The sequence below is a fragment of the Rattus rattus genome, chromosome 2 (assembly GCF_011064425.1).
Source record: "Rattus rattus isolate New Zealand chromosome 2, Rrattus_CSIRO_v1, whole genome shotgun sequence".
Taxonomy (NCBI): domain Eukaryota; kingdom Metazoa; phylum Chordata; class Mammalia; order Rodentia; family Muridae; genus Rattus; species Rattus rattus.
The window spans coordinates 180847706-180866557 of record NC_046155.1 but is presented as its reverse complement, the minus strand read 5'-3'; the positions used below and the strand labels follow the sequence as shown (position 1 = coordinate 180866557).

At 38.5% G+C, this 18852-nt stretch overlaps 1 pseudogene; it reads right to left on the bottom strand.

The window, feature by feature from the left end:
* Window positions 1–12356: 12356 nt before the first annotated feature.
* On the bottom strand, window positions 12357–18100 carry LOC116893483 (annotated as a pseudogene).
* Window positions 18101–18852: the final 752 nt, after the last annotated feature.

Here is an 18852-nt window from a genome sequence, read left to right as displayed (position 1 = left end):
TAGCCATTCTGGGAATCGAAATGGAGAATCCGCAATTGAATAAACATGATCTCAAAGTTAAATAAATCCAGCACATGCTCCAGAAGTTCCACTCTTCGGCTTATGCTCAAAGGGCTCAACATCTTACTCCACAGATATGTGCTCACCCATGTCCATTGCTACTATATTCATAATAGGTACAAAATGGAAACAACATCAATGTCCATCAACTGACAGGTAAAAATGCATATATGCAGTATAAAATATTATTCAGCTATAAAGAAAATTGAAGTCATGAAACTTGCAGGTAATGAATGGACCTAGAACAGATCATAGTGAGTAGAGTAACCCAGATCTAGAAAGACAGATATTGCATGTTCTCTCTCCTAGGAAGTTCCTACTCTGAACCTTCAGATGTGGGTTCACAACCTGAAGTAAATATAGTAACCAGGAAAGAAGTCTCCCAAAACATCACAGGCTATTGCAGTTGCCCATGGTTGCCTTCTGTAACTAGATGATGAGTCCCTATTATTGAAGAAGCTGTGCACTTTGGACACAAAACCCAGGCCTTAAGGATGTGACATTACAGCATCCCCTCTGGGCACTAGCTTTCATTTTACCAGAAGGCAATATGCAAGTTTCCACAGGAGGGAGCCAACCAACAGTCCTACCCAGTTATGACACCTCCGAACCACAACAGTGCTCATCACTGTAGGATAACCTTAAAGGTGTAAGAGCGGTACGCATACCTTGGTGGCAACTGATAGCTTCTAATTGAACTTATTTCAACAAGAGGGAAATAATACCTGGTACTGGAAAACTAGACAGTGTCCCTAGAGTTAGTAAAGTCAAAGATCTTGGAGGAAAACTTACAGCTACTACTTTACTAAATCAGCATAATCCTAACTGTACTGTAAATATTTCTCCCTATTTCCACAGATAAATGTAGCTCTTACTCCTCATCAAGGAATATTTTTCTATAACACATAGAGATCATTACACAGAACCATAATCAGTCAAAATTGAAGAGCTGTGATACTCACTCTGAATTGACACATAAGCAACACAATTCCTGCATCTAAGGTACAGTGAGAAAAAGGGGCAGGGATATTGTAAGAGCCGAAGGAACAGGAGGGTTGCTGTCAGACTGTGTCTCTTAGAAATGTCAAAAAAGCTCCATGCATGAAATCTTACAAACATGGCTGACTAAACAGTGTGTGAACAAGGAAAACATCAAGAGACATGAGAATGAGGACAGGAAAAAACTCACTAGGTCTCAACTCTAATCAAACACTAAGCAATCTGAGAGCTGGAGAAATAGTCTTCCCCCAGAGATTAGTACACCAAATAGTTATCTAAAACCAAGTGTTCATCCCTAAAAATGTAAAGAATGAGTAGTTTGTACTTTTATCTTTAGGAATTCACACGAACATACAGTAATAATAAAAGAAAAGATTATTAAGAAATTATGAGTGCCTGTGTTAACTGAAGATTTAACATTGTCTACATAAAAATTATCAGATTGGTTTTTATGCCATTTTGTACTATTGCTACTCTCATAAATAATACTTAATAGGCAGTGAGAGATGGCTCAAGGGCTGTGAGTTCCTATTGTTTTTGCAGAGACCCAGGTTCCTTTCCTGGAACCCACACTGTGGATCCCAATTCTCCACAACTACAATTCTAGGATGCAAATTCTAGTTATTCATGTATGAGAAAGTCTTGTACACATAAAATATGTAGATATCAATAAAAACTGAAGAGTAAAACAAAATTAGGAAAGAGAAAGATAGGAAAATTAGAAAGAATGACTAGATAGATAACAAAACATAAACTCCTTGAACGAATTTAGCAGGCAGATGAAGGGTCTCTATAATGAAAACTTGGTCTTGTCAGTTGAAACTCCATGACATTTAGATCCCCACTATATATTTCACGGAAATAGTAAAGAGAAATTTAGAATTCATCTTGATGCACATAATCTCTTGGTACACAGGAAAATGTTACACTGATCAAGGTATCTTGTTGTGATTCCTGATCAGCTTGGTGCAACAGAGAAGCAGATCTAGAATCTGCCCAAAGCAATGACCATGACAATGTCACCAAAATAGCACAAACATGCTGCATATAAAAACACGGACCTGGGTTCTGGTCTCTCGTACCATACAAAGAATCATAGACTGTCATGTGTGATCTGAAATAGTGAATCCTATAGTGTAACACAAAGGGGGCAACACTTGATACAAGAGGCAACTGACAAACAGTACTGTGTATAATTAAAAAATGCACGGAAATAGCAATAATTAACAGTATGAAGTGACACGCTATACAGTAAATATAGCTCTTAGCTATATATTTATAGTATAATGGATAAAAACACACTCTATGAAAAACTTACAAAGGAACCAAATTATAATATAATCAATAAATAAGCAACTAAATGAACACACTATGCTCAACAGAAGTAGAAATGGCCAATATGCACATTGTAGGGCAGAGGCTACTATACAGAGATTCCAATTCTGCCTAGAAAGTGTCCACGCTTAAGACCCTAACAAATTCATTTCCTTTAGTATTTTTTGAAATGTAAATAATACTGCCAAAGCAAATGATATAAATAGAATACAGCTCTAAAAAAGGAGAAAAAGATTATTTTAAAATATATTTTTTCCAGAAATTGATTTCATATCTAAAGATACAAGATACTGTGAAAGGAATTTCCTTTAAATGCCCTGACTATGGACAGCAATAAAATCTTATTTGGATATTTTACAGAAAGACATCCTGAAAGTATCAAGGAATAGCACAGAGCTGGAAAATACCAAGAGGATCACACCTAGAGGTGATCTCACAGTATATTACAATCACAGCAATGGAAACCACTTGGAATTGTCATGACAACAGACAAAAGGAGGTATCCCTGGTAAGACAGGATAGACAGAGTTTACCTGTCTGCAAATATAGTTCCTGATCTTATCAAAAGTGTGTTGGTATTATTTTCAGGAATGGAGAAATTAACACTAAAAGATAGAGAATGTGCTACAATATCAAAAGCTCCAAATTCTAAAAACAATAAGTATACCTTGGAGTATTAATACATTAAAATCACTGAAGTAAAAACCACTTAATGCTGGTTTAATACTGGAATGTAGACATGATCAGTGATGTGCATAGAATAAGGACAGCATCACTCCCATGAATAAAAGAAAATTTTATTGCCTCCTTATATCAATTCTGCTGTAGAAAATCTTCTCATCTCTAACTTAGGACAATCCTAAGGAGATTTTTCTCAGTGGATGTCTCCAGAATTATTTCTAGTGAAACAGACTGTGGCAAAACTGATTTCATGTCCCACTTCCACATTCACTTGATCCCCTTGCCATCCCTTCACAAATCCTACAACATACCTGGATCCTTAGCTACTGTCTCCTCCCTCTCCACCTTCCAGGTTTCTGTTTTGCTCCACAGGTGAGCAGGTCTCGGTGATCAGTGAGCCCTGCACATGTGCATGAGATTCATCAGAAAGCATCTGGATGGCTAACACAGTAGTGTGCTCAGGAGATAGAGAGGATTCAAAAGTGATCCCCCAATACTGAAGATATTTTGAATTCATTTTCATTTAGCCTTAACTGGAAGCCCATACCCAATGACAGGTTAGTAAAAACTGACGGGGACAAACCAAACTGAATGATTGGGATGACAGCACTATACACTAGTGAGGTTCTGAATTTATCATGGATCAAACATATTAGAAGCCTTATACCTCTCAAAGAGATTCACAAGAAGTTTGAATATTTTATGAAAATTTTTGTCATTCCTCCGAGGATTTCACTTCATTCTGTGAGATACAAGACGCAGTTACACAGGAACACAGATAAACAGTTGTTTTCCCAGGACCCTGAGGTGGACAGAGGGAGATAGCAAACAAAGTATCCTCACTCACTGAAATCTGACCGCTTTAATTCTGTGACATGCAGTCTCTGTACAAAACCTTCTGAGCAGGTTCTTTTTCTGGAACAAGTTCACACTGTCAAATGACCACAAAATAAAAGAGTTTGGACAGTTGTGCTGGTTCGCACCTTTGGACTCCTTTACATTTGCAGCCACTCCTTTCATGACTACTATCTAAAAGCTCTCCTGGGATGCTCAATTACCAAGTAAGTCCCCGGGTATTACAGGGGAGTTAATGTGAAAAAAATTTAAATTTCAAGAGTTTTGTCCTTTTCACCTTAACAAATATAATAGTTTTTTTCCTTACTCACTTTACACCATACTAACTGCCCTCCTCTGGGTCACCCACCCACTCCCACAATCCTTTTCCCATTCCCCCCTTTCTACTCTGAGCGAGTGGGGCCCCTCTGGGTATCCCCCGGTCCCCTAGCACTGAACATATTCCACATGTAGGCAACAGCTTTTGACATAGGCCCTGCTCCAGTTGGTCGGGACCCACATTAAGACAAAGCTTCATATGTGCACATATGACCAGGGAGACTTAGATCCAGACAGTCTAAGTTCTTTGGTTGGTGGTTCAGTCTCTGAGAGCACCAAGCTTCCAAGTTAGATGATTTTGTTGGTCTTCTTGTGGAGTTCCTATCCCCTTAGAGGTCACAATCTTCCTAGCATTTTAAGAAGAACATTTTGGCACCCACAAGATTGATGAAAAAAAAATATAATTGGGACTAGTCTAGTTTAAGTCATCTAAAATTCATCAATAAGACATCCACAGCAGAGTTTCAATGTCTGCTTCTTCATAAACAGCAGAGAAACTGATTGCACCCTGGTCCTTTCCCCTGGCGAAGCAGCTTTGTAGGATCCAGGCCCCCCAGGCTCAAGTTCCCTATGCTGTGCTGCTGAGTCTCACAGGCCGGCAGCCAGGAAACTGTGTCTGAGGAGAGTTTTCGGGGATCAAGAGAGAATCAGGACAAGGTAACCCGGCAGCCTTTAGGTGGCCATCTGACTCACTCTTTCCAGCTTATGTAGACTCGACTCAGTTTTTCTCTGTCACTCTACGGGTCCGACAAGCATCGCCCTCAATCATGACCCTCGTTTTCCAGTCCCCCAGCTCCTCTGACCTGGGAGCAAATGCGATTCTGCCGCTAAGCGGCTGACTGCTGACTCTCAGGATGCCTCGCGCAGAACCTGATTAGGTTAGTTTTCAGGTCCCGCTAAACCCTAACTTCTGTCTTCTATATCCAGCTTTGCACCACGGGATTTCACACGGTGCAGACTTACAGCTCCTTCCGGGAACAGGCCATCACTACTTCAGACTTTCAGTCCAATTTGCCTATCCTCACTCCGAGTACCAGTTTCTTCTCTCGTCAGACCTTTAACCACGCCCACTCTACAGACTTCCGCAACAACTACCTAATAGACGTTTTGTTTCCGGGTGAGTGGCCCCACCCCGCGGAAGTCAGTCCCTCCCAATGGAGCTCTTGGTGTCTTTTACACAGCTCTAGAAATTAGGCTACCCTGCGCGCTGTCTGCAGACTCTCCACATAGATCAGACGCGAATTTAGTAGGAAGCTGCTCCCCATAGTGAGCTCTGAACCCTTCCGATAAAACATACGCAGCAGCATAACACTTGATTTGACTACCAGCTTGTGGGCTGCATATTTACCCCAAACAGTAATAGACTAAATTCAGACGCCAGAATCTCATCCTCAATACAAAAAAAAAAAAAAAAAAAAGTAGTCAAACCAAATACTGCAATTTTGCCTCAGGGAGAGACATTTCGATATCTTAGATTTTGAAAATCAATAGGGGGAATTGAGTGCTCTGCCCTTTGCTACCAGCCCAGAGCTGAATTCATCCCGCGCCATACTGTTTTCACCACTAGATGGTGGTCTTGTCTATTTACTAACTCAATACCAGGGTTGTCTTCTGTGACTCAAGCTAAACATGCTGTGAGGTAAAACAGAAATTTTTTGTTGTTCCAGATGCAGAAAATAAGTAGGTATATGGTACTAGTCCTAAAAATGTGAGTTATACTATCCTATTTTAGCTTCGGGAATACTGAGGAAGAAGAGGTGGTTAGGAAATAAGAAGGGAAAAGGAGGAAGGACTAAGACATGCTTTTGACTCCACAAACTACTGTAATCAATAAGCAACAGAAACTGTACTTACAAGCACTAGCTTCACACAAGACATCAGTCAGTCTAAGAACGGGAAAGGCCACACTTTACCCCTCAGATGTTGGCCAAGTATTGCAGGATATATGATCACACTGTGAATCTGGGATTGTGCTATACTGTAGCTTGGCTCTTAACACACAGCTTTAATCCCTCTGGCCAGAATACAGACACAACCTTAGTACACCCCTTTAATCCCAAACAATGAAGGTAAAGTTAGTTTGTAGAAGGAAGCACCCATGTCTGAAAGTGATGTCTAATTGATGGGTAGACAAACTGAGTGATCAGAGAAAGATGTGACAGAGTAGGATATGTCTAACTCTCACGAGAAGAGGGAGGAAAGGGAAGATATGTAAGGGGCAGTGAGAGAGGAAGGAGGCAGTTTTTACTGGGAGAGTTTTACAGAGACAGGTTGAAGAGAGAACAAGCTACATGCAGGTGAAGACAGAACAAGGCAGAGAATGAGAAGGAGCCAGAAGATCAGAACGTATTCCCCAAATTAGGATGAAGCCAGGCAGAGGCCATCAGTAGAGGCCAAGAGAGAGAAGCTAAATTGAATCAGTCGCCTTGGAGAAGGGCTTGAGTCAGAACAGCTGAGTAGAACCAGCCAGCAAGAGATCAGAAAAAACTGAGAATGGGTGAGATTATTCAGCAGCAAGACTCAGAAGCTGAAAATATTCTAGGCCTAGATTGGACTGTATGGAGGCTAGAGGCATCCAGGTCTAGGTCTAGGTTAGTAGATGGAAGTAGTAAGCCTCGGAGAGACCAATCACTTTAGGTGAATAAAAACAATATTCATAGCCTTGGATAGATTCTAGGATTAGTTTGCTCTCTTTAATTGTTATCCTGTGCCGAGCACATCACATAACTCCAAACCCACAGTCTCACAAATGACTCTGGTTAATCTCAGTGGGTCCCAAGCAATAAGAATAGATATGAACACTACAGAGAATTGTTGCTATTATGGACCAGAATAGCAAAGAAATAGGAGGTGAAAGTGGAACACACACACACACACACACACACACACACACACACACACACAGAAAGAGAGAGAGAGAGAGAGAGAGAGAGAGAGAGAGAGAGAGAAAGAGAGAGAGAGAACATGCATGTATTCTGTTTGTGTGTGTGTACACATGTAAAATAGCTAAAAAGTACAAACTTTAAATGAGTACGACAGTCTGTAATTTCTTTTTGGTTGTATCATTATCTGGTTTAATATAAGGTAATACAATCAAGAAGTCAGAAGGCTGTTTTGTGTCAAGAAGTATTTCAAGTAGCCTTGGTGTTTTGTGGTGGTGGTGGCAGTGGATTTTTATTACTGCTTCAGTCTCATTGCCACTTGTAGTTCTTTTTACATTATTTAATTAGTGTTGTTTAAATTGGATATGTTCTATGCACATGGAAATGGATATATAACAATTGGAGTCCCAAATGAGTGGAATAGTAGAAATACGATCCACTTCATAACTCATGTCTATCAATTAGGTTGTACAGTATCCTTGGGTACTTTCCAAAACATGAAAAGAAAAAGTTATGTATAGCTGAGCAAGGCCATGGAAACTTTCAGAAACAGCACGCAGGAGACAGAAGCAAGGGAAACTCAAGGTCAATGTCAAAGTCAGCCTGGTCTACATAGTGAGATCAGACAGGTGGCAATATACAGAGAGAGTCTGTTTCAAATTAAAGCAAATTCTTCCTTTTATGATGCCAGAAGCACACTGCATGTTTCCAACTAAGGGAGCCACCCACAGTTTTACACAGGTATGATGCCTATGAATCACATCAAAGATCTCCATGGCACCATGGCAGGGTAACTCTTAAGGGTGCATTAGTGGCAACCACACCTTGGTGGCAACCAACAGCTCTCTAATTAGTCTTAAGACACTCTTAAGAACAAGAAAATATAAGGTTTGTCCTGGAAACATCATTACCTACTCACTGCTGGTGAAGTCATGAATCTTGGAGTAGAACCTACAACCACATTATTAAACCTGCATAATGCCTCACTGAAATCTAAACATGGTTTTCTTGTGTCCACAAATAAGCATAGTCCTCACTCCTTATCATGAAACTTCTGTTTACCATAGACAGAGATCACTACAACAACTCACAAGTCATCAAAATGCAGTGTCATGGAGGTCATGCTTAGGGGATAAATCTACAAAATACTCCTGCACCTAAGGCTCCAGGAACATTTTTGAAGAGGGGATAGAAATATCAGGGTGTTTGTTGTGAGACTGTTTTTCCTAGTAATGCCAGAATATATAATCATACAATCTAACCGACATGAATATCAAAATGAGAGCTTAGCAAGAACAACAATGGACATACCCAAGTGGATGGGGAGACACCCACAATGGCCCAACCCTACACATGGAACTACAGACAACTTAGGAATACTGGAAGCAGGAATCTCTTCAAGCAATGAGTATCCTTATTGTTTATCCAATAACAAATGACCAGCCATAATGACATAATATAAATAACATGATATGGGCTGAGTAAGTTATACATAGGAAAATATATATTTTATGCATATACATACATATATATATAATAACATATAATGAGATAGATGGCCAGGAATTGAAAGTGAGCAGGTATAGGTAGATGAGAGAATTTGACAGGAGGAACAGAAATAGAGAAATGTAATTATATTATAACCCTAAAATTATGTAGTAAAACAAAACAGAAAACCCACCAAAGCAAAACAAAAGTAAAGGAAATAAACAAGCACCGCCAACAAATCCAAACTAAAACAAAACAAAAGGTTCTATAGATTTTTGGGAAAAGAAAACCAGCACTTTAGTAAACTTCCGTCTTACCATAGTTAGAATGGTCACCATCACGAGTAGAAATGATAACATGTTGACCTTACTGAGGGGAAAGGAGGTCATACACTGCTGAGGAAGTAGGAACTAGAGAACCAAATTTTGAAATCACTATAGATGTTCTAAAATCAGGAATATATGAAAAAATGAAAACTACTGTGTGACCCAATTTCAGCACTGTGTGTTATGCTATTCTTGTGGAAAAGGTAACAAACATCTACTTATCACTGATAAGGAACCAAAGGAAACCAAAGTTGTGAAGCAATTTTGTTCTAACTTGGTGATCCAAAGAGGTTTCTATTTTTCTTTTATCTGGATGTTTTCTGTGCATGTATGTCTTTGCACCATATGTGTCTGGGTGTGTGCAGTGACCAGAAGAGAGAAATGTATGTCTTGGAGTTGAGGTTATGGATTGAATACCCCTGCAAGGCTTCTGGGATTTAAAAGTGAGTATTTGAAACAACAGACAGTGCTTTCAACCACTGAATCATTTCTAAAGCTCAGTGGACCAGTGAGTTTTATTGTTTTAGTTTAATAGAGTGATTGAGGGCTTATTGATAGAAGTGCAAAGATTGAGTAATTGCTGAATAACTATTTGAGGGTGATGGCTAAACTCCACAACTTGCAGGTAGCTCACCTGAGGTTAGAGGTGTGTCTTTCAATCTACTTAATACCTCCTCCATGTAGCTTGTCTTGTCTTGACTTATCTTGTGTCTGCTCAAGGCAGCTCAAGTAGTGTTTGCTTCACAGTTGGTCTGATATCGTCTGTACAGCTAATCTTGTCTGATAGTGTCAGTAGGCCTTATCAGTTATATATGCTTGATGGAGGAGGGCACTAGTAAACTTTGCCAGTTTCAGGGACTTCCTGAAACTATTAAGTTGCCTATTTATGAACTTTGGGAGATTCTCTGCAGGACTGAATGTGTCACCTCCATTATAGCAGTGGCAATCAATCCCGTGTCATGATCTTTTTGGGGTAGTATATCTGATACTCTGCATATCAAATATTATATTATGATTCATAACACCAGCTAAACTACATTTATGGAGTAACCACAATACAATTTTATGTTTAGGGATTGCCAGAACTACAGGAAATTTATTAACAAGCCTCATCATGAGGAAGGCTGAGAACCACTGCCTCATTTCATCCCTTATCACTCTTTTTAATATCCTGTGTTTTGAGATGATTCATCTGAGATTTCTCAGAGAAAGCTGATATACAGTAAGTGCTCCTGGGCATGCTATTAACTTCAAAATCTTCCCATCTTTTCACTGAGCACTTGCCCATCATGTTCATTGCTGCTTTATTCACAGCACTGAGGAAATGGAATCACCATAGATATCCATCAACTGACATATGAGTAAATAAAAATTTGAATCCTAGCATCCATATTATTGTTTTGTGTGTTCAAGAAAGGTTACACATAGCTACCTACCATTTCTAAGACATGTCCTGTCTCAGAATAAGCCTTTTCAGACATCATGTCAGAAACCCATTGAGATTCTGAAGATTTATCAATAGTATACAACTGAACATATCTTAATCCTCCATATTCTATAAAATGAAACACATAATCTGTTGTATGAGATTGCTCTAGAGTAACACCAAACACATTCTGGGCTCTTAATACATTGTATCTCTATGGGTTGCCATTGTGATTTCTCAAGCTTTTGTGAATTTTTCTCATCTGTAACCATAACCTATGTTACTCTTGTCTGTTCAAGTTTCAATTCTTTTAAGGTTCTTTACTCTGACTTAAACAACTGTTTAACATCTGTCTTATGGTCTCCAATCTAGCATTCCATATTTCAGTCCTCTTCTTATCTAAGTCTGTTTTAAACTTCTTTTTAAAAGGATATATGAAATTGTAATCATTGCTGAAGAACAATCACTTGTATGCTGATAAGCGAAACAAAATCATAGGGGATCCAGACCCATTGTGTCATTGCAGTTTTCTCCATTTTACAAACAGGATATGTAGCTGGCTTCCCTCTTTAGCTAGCTAGCAGGTTGTGGAGACTGTTGGTTCTTAACTGCATCCCCCCCTCTGGTTGGTTCCTTTCTCTGTGTAGTCATAGGCTTTTCCCAGTTGGACCCCAATTCAGCCATCTAGGTCTCTCTAGTGGGCCTTTTGAGTTTGTTCTTGAACCCTGCTGTGCATGGAAAAAGCTAAAGCTGTTGTGTCTTTAGGCTCTGGTCCATGAGAGGGTAAGGAGCAGTCTCTGTTTACTAAACTCTGCTAGTTTTACTGCAAGGTGACCATTCATTTTAAAGGAGATGCGCCTGTGAAATGCATTTGGCTTGAGATCCTTGTATCTACTACCTAGGAATGTGCTCTTTCTGGGGAATGCTTGTTCATGCCTTGTACCCAGAATGTTTCAGGCTCTAAGCCTGATTCTTTCTAAGTTGGGATTTTATTCCTGACAGTGGATGCCATCTGTAACCATGAGATTTCCACCCACATCAATGTTCATAGAAATACCACCTATGAGATTGAATTATTTATGAATAATTACCTAGGCCATAAACATGGATTTGTTCTGCAACTTTATAACTTAATAACCCATTTCTTCTATGTGGTACCATATGGTTAGTACCTTTCCTCAGGTTCATTTAACCATCTCAATCAGCATTTAGAGTAAAGTTTTCCTTTGCCTTACACTCAATCCCAGAAATCTGTTCTCTATACCAGAATGTCCACTTCCCTATTTCCTGCCATAGACCAATAGTCTTTTATTGATAGATGAAGTTTCCACACATTGCACAAAAGATTCCTCGACAATATATTTTGTCCTTATTATGATTTTTTTTGAGACTGGGTTATGTAGTCCTGCCTGTTGAGGAATTCAGTTTGTAGATCTGGCTGGCCTTAAACTCATAGAAATCTTTCTGTCTCCATGTCCTGAGTGCTGAGATTAAAGGTGAGTACCATAATGCCTGGCATCATTATGAATTTTAGAATATTGAACAAGATGTTTTTATTAGAGCTTTGGCCAAGGGGCTGGAGAAATGGGTTAGTGGTTAAGAGCACTGGCTGCTCTTCCAGTGAACAGTGGTTCAATTCCCATCACACAGCCACTCACAACTCTCTATAACTACAGCTTCGGAGAATCTGATACCCTCTTCTGGCTTCCACAGGCTGTAGGCATACATGTAGTGTGTGTGCGCACACACACACACACACACACACACACACACACACACACACACACACACAGTCAAAGTAACAATACACACTAAAACAATAAATCAAGCTTTTCCCATAGTTACATTCAAAGAAATTTATCTTAATACAAACTCTATAATACTCTTCAAACATTTAAACCATCTTTTAAGGCTTTCACAAATTCCTTATCTTTAGTTTTACATTATGTATAATGTGATTGGTAAGCAGACAATACCAGAAAAATGCTATGCTACATTATTTATTACAGTATTTTTCTCTCCATTATGCATTTTTTGATGTGCTTGAAGAATTGTGTACTTAGTAAAAGATTCACCACATTCCTTATATATGCAAGATCTCTCTTTACTATCAACTCTAATGTGTTCTAAGATTTGAAAGCTGAATAAAGGATTTGCTGCAGTCTTTGCATTTGTAAGGTTTCTCTCCAGTATGAATTTTCTGATATATTCTAAGATATGAGCTCCTAGTAAAGGATTTGCCACATTCCTTACAGAAGTGATGTCTTACTTCAGTATGTGATAATTCAAGAAAGGACTACCACATTCTTTGCATTTGTGTAACTTCTCTAGAGAATGAATTTTTTTGATGCCTTCTAAATGATGGATAGTGTCTACATGTTCTGTCACATTCATTGCATTTGTAAAGCTTTTCTCCAGAATGTCTTTTGTCAGTATGCATTTTCTGATAGCTTTTAAGGGCTGATAGCTGGGGAAATGTCTTTCCACATTCTTTGCATTTGTAAGGTTTCTCACCAGTATGAAGTCTTTGATGTGTTTTAAGACTTGAGCACTGGGTAAAGGATTTGTCACAAATATTGCACTTGTAGGGTTTCTGTCCAGGATGAATTTGCTGATGTTTTGTGAGAGTTGATTTCACAGTAAAGGATTTGCCACATTCCATACATCCATAAGGTTTCTCTCCAGTATGAAGTCTTTGATATATTTTAAGATGTGTGCACTGGTTAAAAGATTTGTCACAAAGGTTGCACTTGTAGTTTTTCTTTCCAGTATGAATTTTCTGGTGTACAGCAAGGTGTGAGACAGACTGAAGCATTTCCCACATTCCACACACTGTCTTGGTTTCTCTACAATGTAGATTGTTTGTTTCAAAAGACTACACGTTGAACCAAAAATGTCACCATATTCTTCTTGTCTGTGTTCTTTCTTTGATGTGTAGAGTCTCTGTTCTTGAGTAACGTTGGACAACAAATTTAAAGACTTCTCACAGTCTTCAGATTTGCAAGGTTCTCTAGTATGCATGTTTATATGTTCATCTGGTTTAGATGAGTTAGTAGAGACATCCTTGTCACTATAGCATCTGTAGTTATTAGAGTTTTCTGTGGTTTTACTTGTTTTGTAACATGCACTGTTAGAGGGCTCATGAAGCATTTCAACAGCAACATTACACTGACAAGATTCTTTTTCAGTCTTTACATGTTTATGGACAGCATCATGTGTACAATAGTTCTCTGAAAATTAATACAATTCAGATTATTGGGCTTGTCCCATTTGATAAATGACTGTCACCCTATGGCCTCTCTTAAGATAAGTCAAACAGCAAATATTCAGAATAGTACTGGCACCAGACTACCGTTTTCTTTTTCTATGATCAAGTGGATTCTCACAAAACTATTGACATCCTTCAAGGAAAACGAAGCATATAATTGAGGAATTAGTAACTAGGTTTGGGATGGAGCTCACTAACTGATTATATATAGAATACATGTCTCTACGTTCAAATATTTTTCTCACATAAAGATGATGAAGGGTCGAATCTAACATCATGTTCACAGCATTTCTACTTAGTAGTGAAAATAAAGATTACTCTTCAGAAGACGGAAGATGAAAGGTTACCTCAAAGGATGATAAGGTGTAACATTTTTTCCCAAAAAACAAATGAAACAAAAGAAGAAACCAAACCACATTAGGCCTTTAGAAGGAATGGATAGAAAGCAAGTATTAAGACAGGTATACAAGGCTCTGGCTCTCTTGAGACTAGAATCATTAAATAGGAACTGAGAAGAGTAGAGAGAGGGGAAATATAGTCAGGATACATTCTATGAGAAAAGAACTCATTTCAGTAAAAGAAAAAATGAAATAAAATGATGTGTGTGGCATTATTATGAGCTACTGAGTTCCTGAGTGCATCTTGGAACCTTAATGAAGGGTGCATGACACCTGTAAACGAAAAATAGAAAGAAAAGCTAAATACCATGAAAAAGACCTTTTATACTACCAAACTTTCCTTAGTCTCCTGTTGTTTCCAAAACTTCTTAACAGTTTACAACACATTCAGTCAGAATATACAAGGAACAGGTTAACAATTCTATAACCAAATGTTCTTACCCGCAGAGACCAGGTTTCTGCAATTCTCCATCATCACATCAATGTACAAAGCCCTCTGAACAGAGTCCATACATTCCCACTCTGAGAGAAGTCCACAGCCACATCCCAGAATGTCAACTGACCCTGAAACAGAAAGAGGTACAGTTTTGCCATGTGATTCCAGGGACAGTGCTTTTCTTGATACAAGGAGACTTAAGGAAAATGGGAATCTAGATGAGCAAAGAGAATCACTCAAAAAGTTGATTTCTAACATAGTTTCACTCCATAATAAATGTTCTAACCCTGTGAAAACAGGATAGCTCAACAGTCTCACAAACATGTCCATGAAACAGGACATACATTAAATGTCTGGACACAGTTATTTATCTTATAGGGATGCTTCATTTAGGTCAATCACTCAGGATCACAATTCACATGACTCAGAAGGAAAATTCATCATGAGCAAATGTGGTTTTAAATTCTGTACTTGTATATAATACTAATATAGATCAAAAACTTTATTAACAATCAAATACATAAAAATTTAAACAATGTAGTGAATACCCTTCAGGATATGAATGAGTAAGAACTTACTGAGTAGAAAGAACACCAACAGCATTTGAAACAACCCTGCATATCAACAGATGGAATGACATTAATATAAAGTTTCTGTCCATCAAAGACAATAATCAGCGGGGCACATAGGCACCCACACAATGGGTGAAAATTTGTAATAGTAACACTCGGAATAGGGGCCAATATCTACAATTTACCAAGAATTGCAGACATTAAATACCAAGGAATTAAACCTGCCCATTAGCAAGTGGATAAAGAACCCGAACAAACACTTTTGAAGCACAGAATGATAAATGGCCTATATACATAGCACAAAGTAGTCATGATCAGAGATGAAAATTCAAACTACTTTGAAATAGTGCCTCAGCCCAGGGAGAAGGGCTGTCATCATCTGGTCTGACCATAAATGTTAGAGAGGATGTGGAGATAAAAGAAGAAGTCTTATTCTTAGTTTGTGTGTGTATATGTTTGTGTGTCTGTGTGTTGCAAATGATTACAGCCATTTTAGAAATCAGTTTGGAAATTATTACAAAATTGAAGGTAGAACTAACATGTGACCCAGCTCCTTCACTCCTGGCCATATTTTCAGGGAATACTACACCACACTCTAGACATATTCTTACCCCATGTATTTTGCTTCTTTATTTGCCAGTGCAAAGTATGGGAACCAACCTAATTGTCCATTAACACATGAGTGTATAATGAAAAGTGCATACATATATAATGTAATACTATTCAGCTGAGGAGAAAAATGTCATAAAATTGCTGAAAAATGGACGAATTTAGAATGTGTAATAGTGAGATCATAGATTGTCAGAAAGAAGAAACCAAACTTCCTATTCATATGCAGAATCTAGCCAATAATATATGTAAATTAAATAAAGTACATGTGGGCACAGTAGAAAATGGAGAAAAGAGAGTAAAAAAGGTTAAAAATCAGGGGTTGAATTAGTTTTGAATGTAGGTACTGAACACCATTTATAAAAAGGATATTTTCATAATATTTATTTTTTAGTTCTAATCTGTCATAAGTTTTTATGGGAGCTGTTGGTTGTTATTGTGTTTTGTATATGCTTGCCCCAGGGAGTGGCACTATTAGAAGGTATGGCCCTGTTGGAATAGTGTGTCACCGTGGGTATGGGCTTTAAGACCCTCATCCTAGCTGTCTGGGAGCCAGTATTCTGCTCGCAGCCTTCAGATGAAGATGTAGAAATCTCAGTCTACCTTCACTATGCCTGCCCTGATGCTGCCATGCTCCTGCCTTGATGATAATGTACTAAACTTCTGAAAGCAGCTCCAATTAAATATTGTTTTTTATGAGTTGCCTTGGTCATGGTGTCAGTTCACAGCAGTAAAAATCTAAGACAGTTTTGGATCAAATCATAAAGATATATTCAACAGTGAAAGCATCAAATCACATCTGAGGCTTTAGCGCTTCTGTTCTCAATTACTGTTGTAACTGCAGAAAGTGCACTGAGTTTTATAGTCTCTAGGCTGGTTAATTTTAGTATGTGAATTTTTTTGTTGTTAGTTTGAACTTTTTCTTTTATATAATCAAGTGAAAAAATTTTTCAGAAGCAGAAAATTAAATGCTTTTATTGTCTTAAAAGATAACATTTCCAGAAAAATAGTGGACATGACTACTGACCTGGGACATATTTCCTGGAGAATCAGGAATTTTCTGCTGTTTGTCTTCTTTGAGTTTGTCTTTCAGTAAGGATGAATAGCTTGCTTCCTGACCTTTCATATAAAGGTGTCAAAAAGTGAAAGCAAAATATAGTGAATGTTGTTAATACAACATCTAACACATAAAAAGGCCCCTGAAAGCAACAGAATTCTACCCAGGTGTTTGGTTAATGATACCAAGGCTAGGAGAGCATGGAATGACATTCAAAGCTTGGACAGAAAAGCACCATCAACAATAGAGCTACACCAAGAAAACCACTCCCTTCAAAATTGATGGAGAAATAAGTGCATATGCGGATAGTCACCTATTAACACAACTCACTTCATTGAAACAGCACAGTACATAATAACTTAGGGCAAAAATACACATAGGAAAAATCTGAGAAATTATGCATGAGAACATGAGAAATAATACATTTCATGTGAAGAATAAGTTAAATACAGGAGAACTGAGAAGTAATCATCCATGCTCAAGACAGCAAACCAATCTCACAGTAAAGTGGCATGAAATGTCTATTGTGTGCCACAAAGAAGAGGAGAAACTATAATCAGTTGGCTCATGAAACAGCAAAAATTTTGGTATTCAAACCAGGTAAGTGGAGTTGCCAGCATACAAGGACTCAGGAGCAAAAACTATGGCTTTATGTTAAGGAGTCAGAGAAAAAATGTTTTTGCTTTGTTCAGAGAAGAAGGTATATAGATTGGACAGGGATGTTTTAGCCTGATGAAAAGCATCTTTTAGTTATATTTGGAGGACAACCAAAGACAACTTAAAATCCTGAGCTTTTGGCTGAGTAATAAGCATTCAGTGCTCCATCAAATCTATAACCTCCAAAATCACAAGGAAATAAAAGCACATAAAGGGAAAGAAATATGAAACATTCCTCACCTCTATATATCTTAAATCATATTTGACATCCTTAGGATTTAAGGTTTTTATAGTTTTAGATCTTTAATGGGCTTTTAACCATTTAAAAAATTATTTATCAGATACATAGTACTTGCTATTGAGAACAGCCATGGTAAAGTATGTTCATTTAGTGAAACGTTGTGGTGATTCTCTATCAGATCACCATGGACAAAGACGACTCCTCCTACTCCTCCTCCTCCTCCTCCTCCTCCTCCTCCTCCTCCTCCTCCTTTCCTCCTCCTTTAACCATTTCATTCTTTTACATCTTAAATAATATCCCACTTCCCTGGTATCACTCCACAAGTCTCCCATCCCACACCCTCCCTCTACTCCGTCCCCTTTGCCTATATGAGGGTGCTCCCCCAACCATCCACTCTCTTTTACTCCAGTCTTCCAGCATCCTCCTATGCTGGAACATTGAACCTCCACAGGACCAATTGCCTCCCCTTGCATCGATGTCAGACAAGGCCATCCTCTGCTACCTATGTGTTTGGAGCCATAGATCCTTCCCTGTACACTCCCCACCTCCAGATCCACCCTGCCTGTAGACATGAAACACAACACTATTGCTGTTGCCAAGAGGCACTTTCTGACAGGAACCTGGTGTGGCTGATCCTTGGGAGGTTCAGCCAGCAACTGATCAATGCAGATGTGGATGCTTGGAGTCAACCATAAGACTGAGCTCAAGGACTGTGGTGGGGGAGCTGGCAGAAGGACTGGAGTGGCTGAGGGGGATTGTAACCCTATAGAAAGAACAACATCAGCTGGCCAGACCACTCAGTGCTCCTAGGGACTAGGCTGGTCTTCAATAACAACAAAAATAACAGAAAATCCACATATTCATGGAAACTAAATAGCTTTCTACTCAGTGATAACTTGGTAAGGGAAGAAATAAAGAAAGAAATTAAAGACTTTCTAGAATTCAATGAAAATGAAGACACAACATACCTAAACTTATGGGACACAATGAAAGCAGTGCTAAGAGAAAAATTCATAGCACTGAGTACAGGCATAAAGAGATTGGAGAGATCCTACATTAGCAACTTAATAGCACATCTGAAAGCTCTAGAACAAAAGGAAGCAAATACACCCAAGAGGAGTAGATGGCAGGAAACAGTGAAACTCAGGGTTCAAATCAACCAAATAGAAACAAAAACAACAATACAAAGAAGAAACACAACTAAGAGCTGGTTCTTTGAGAAAATCAACAAGATAGACAAACTC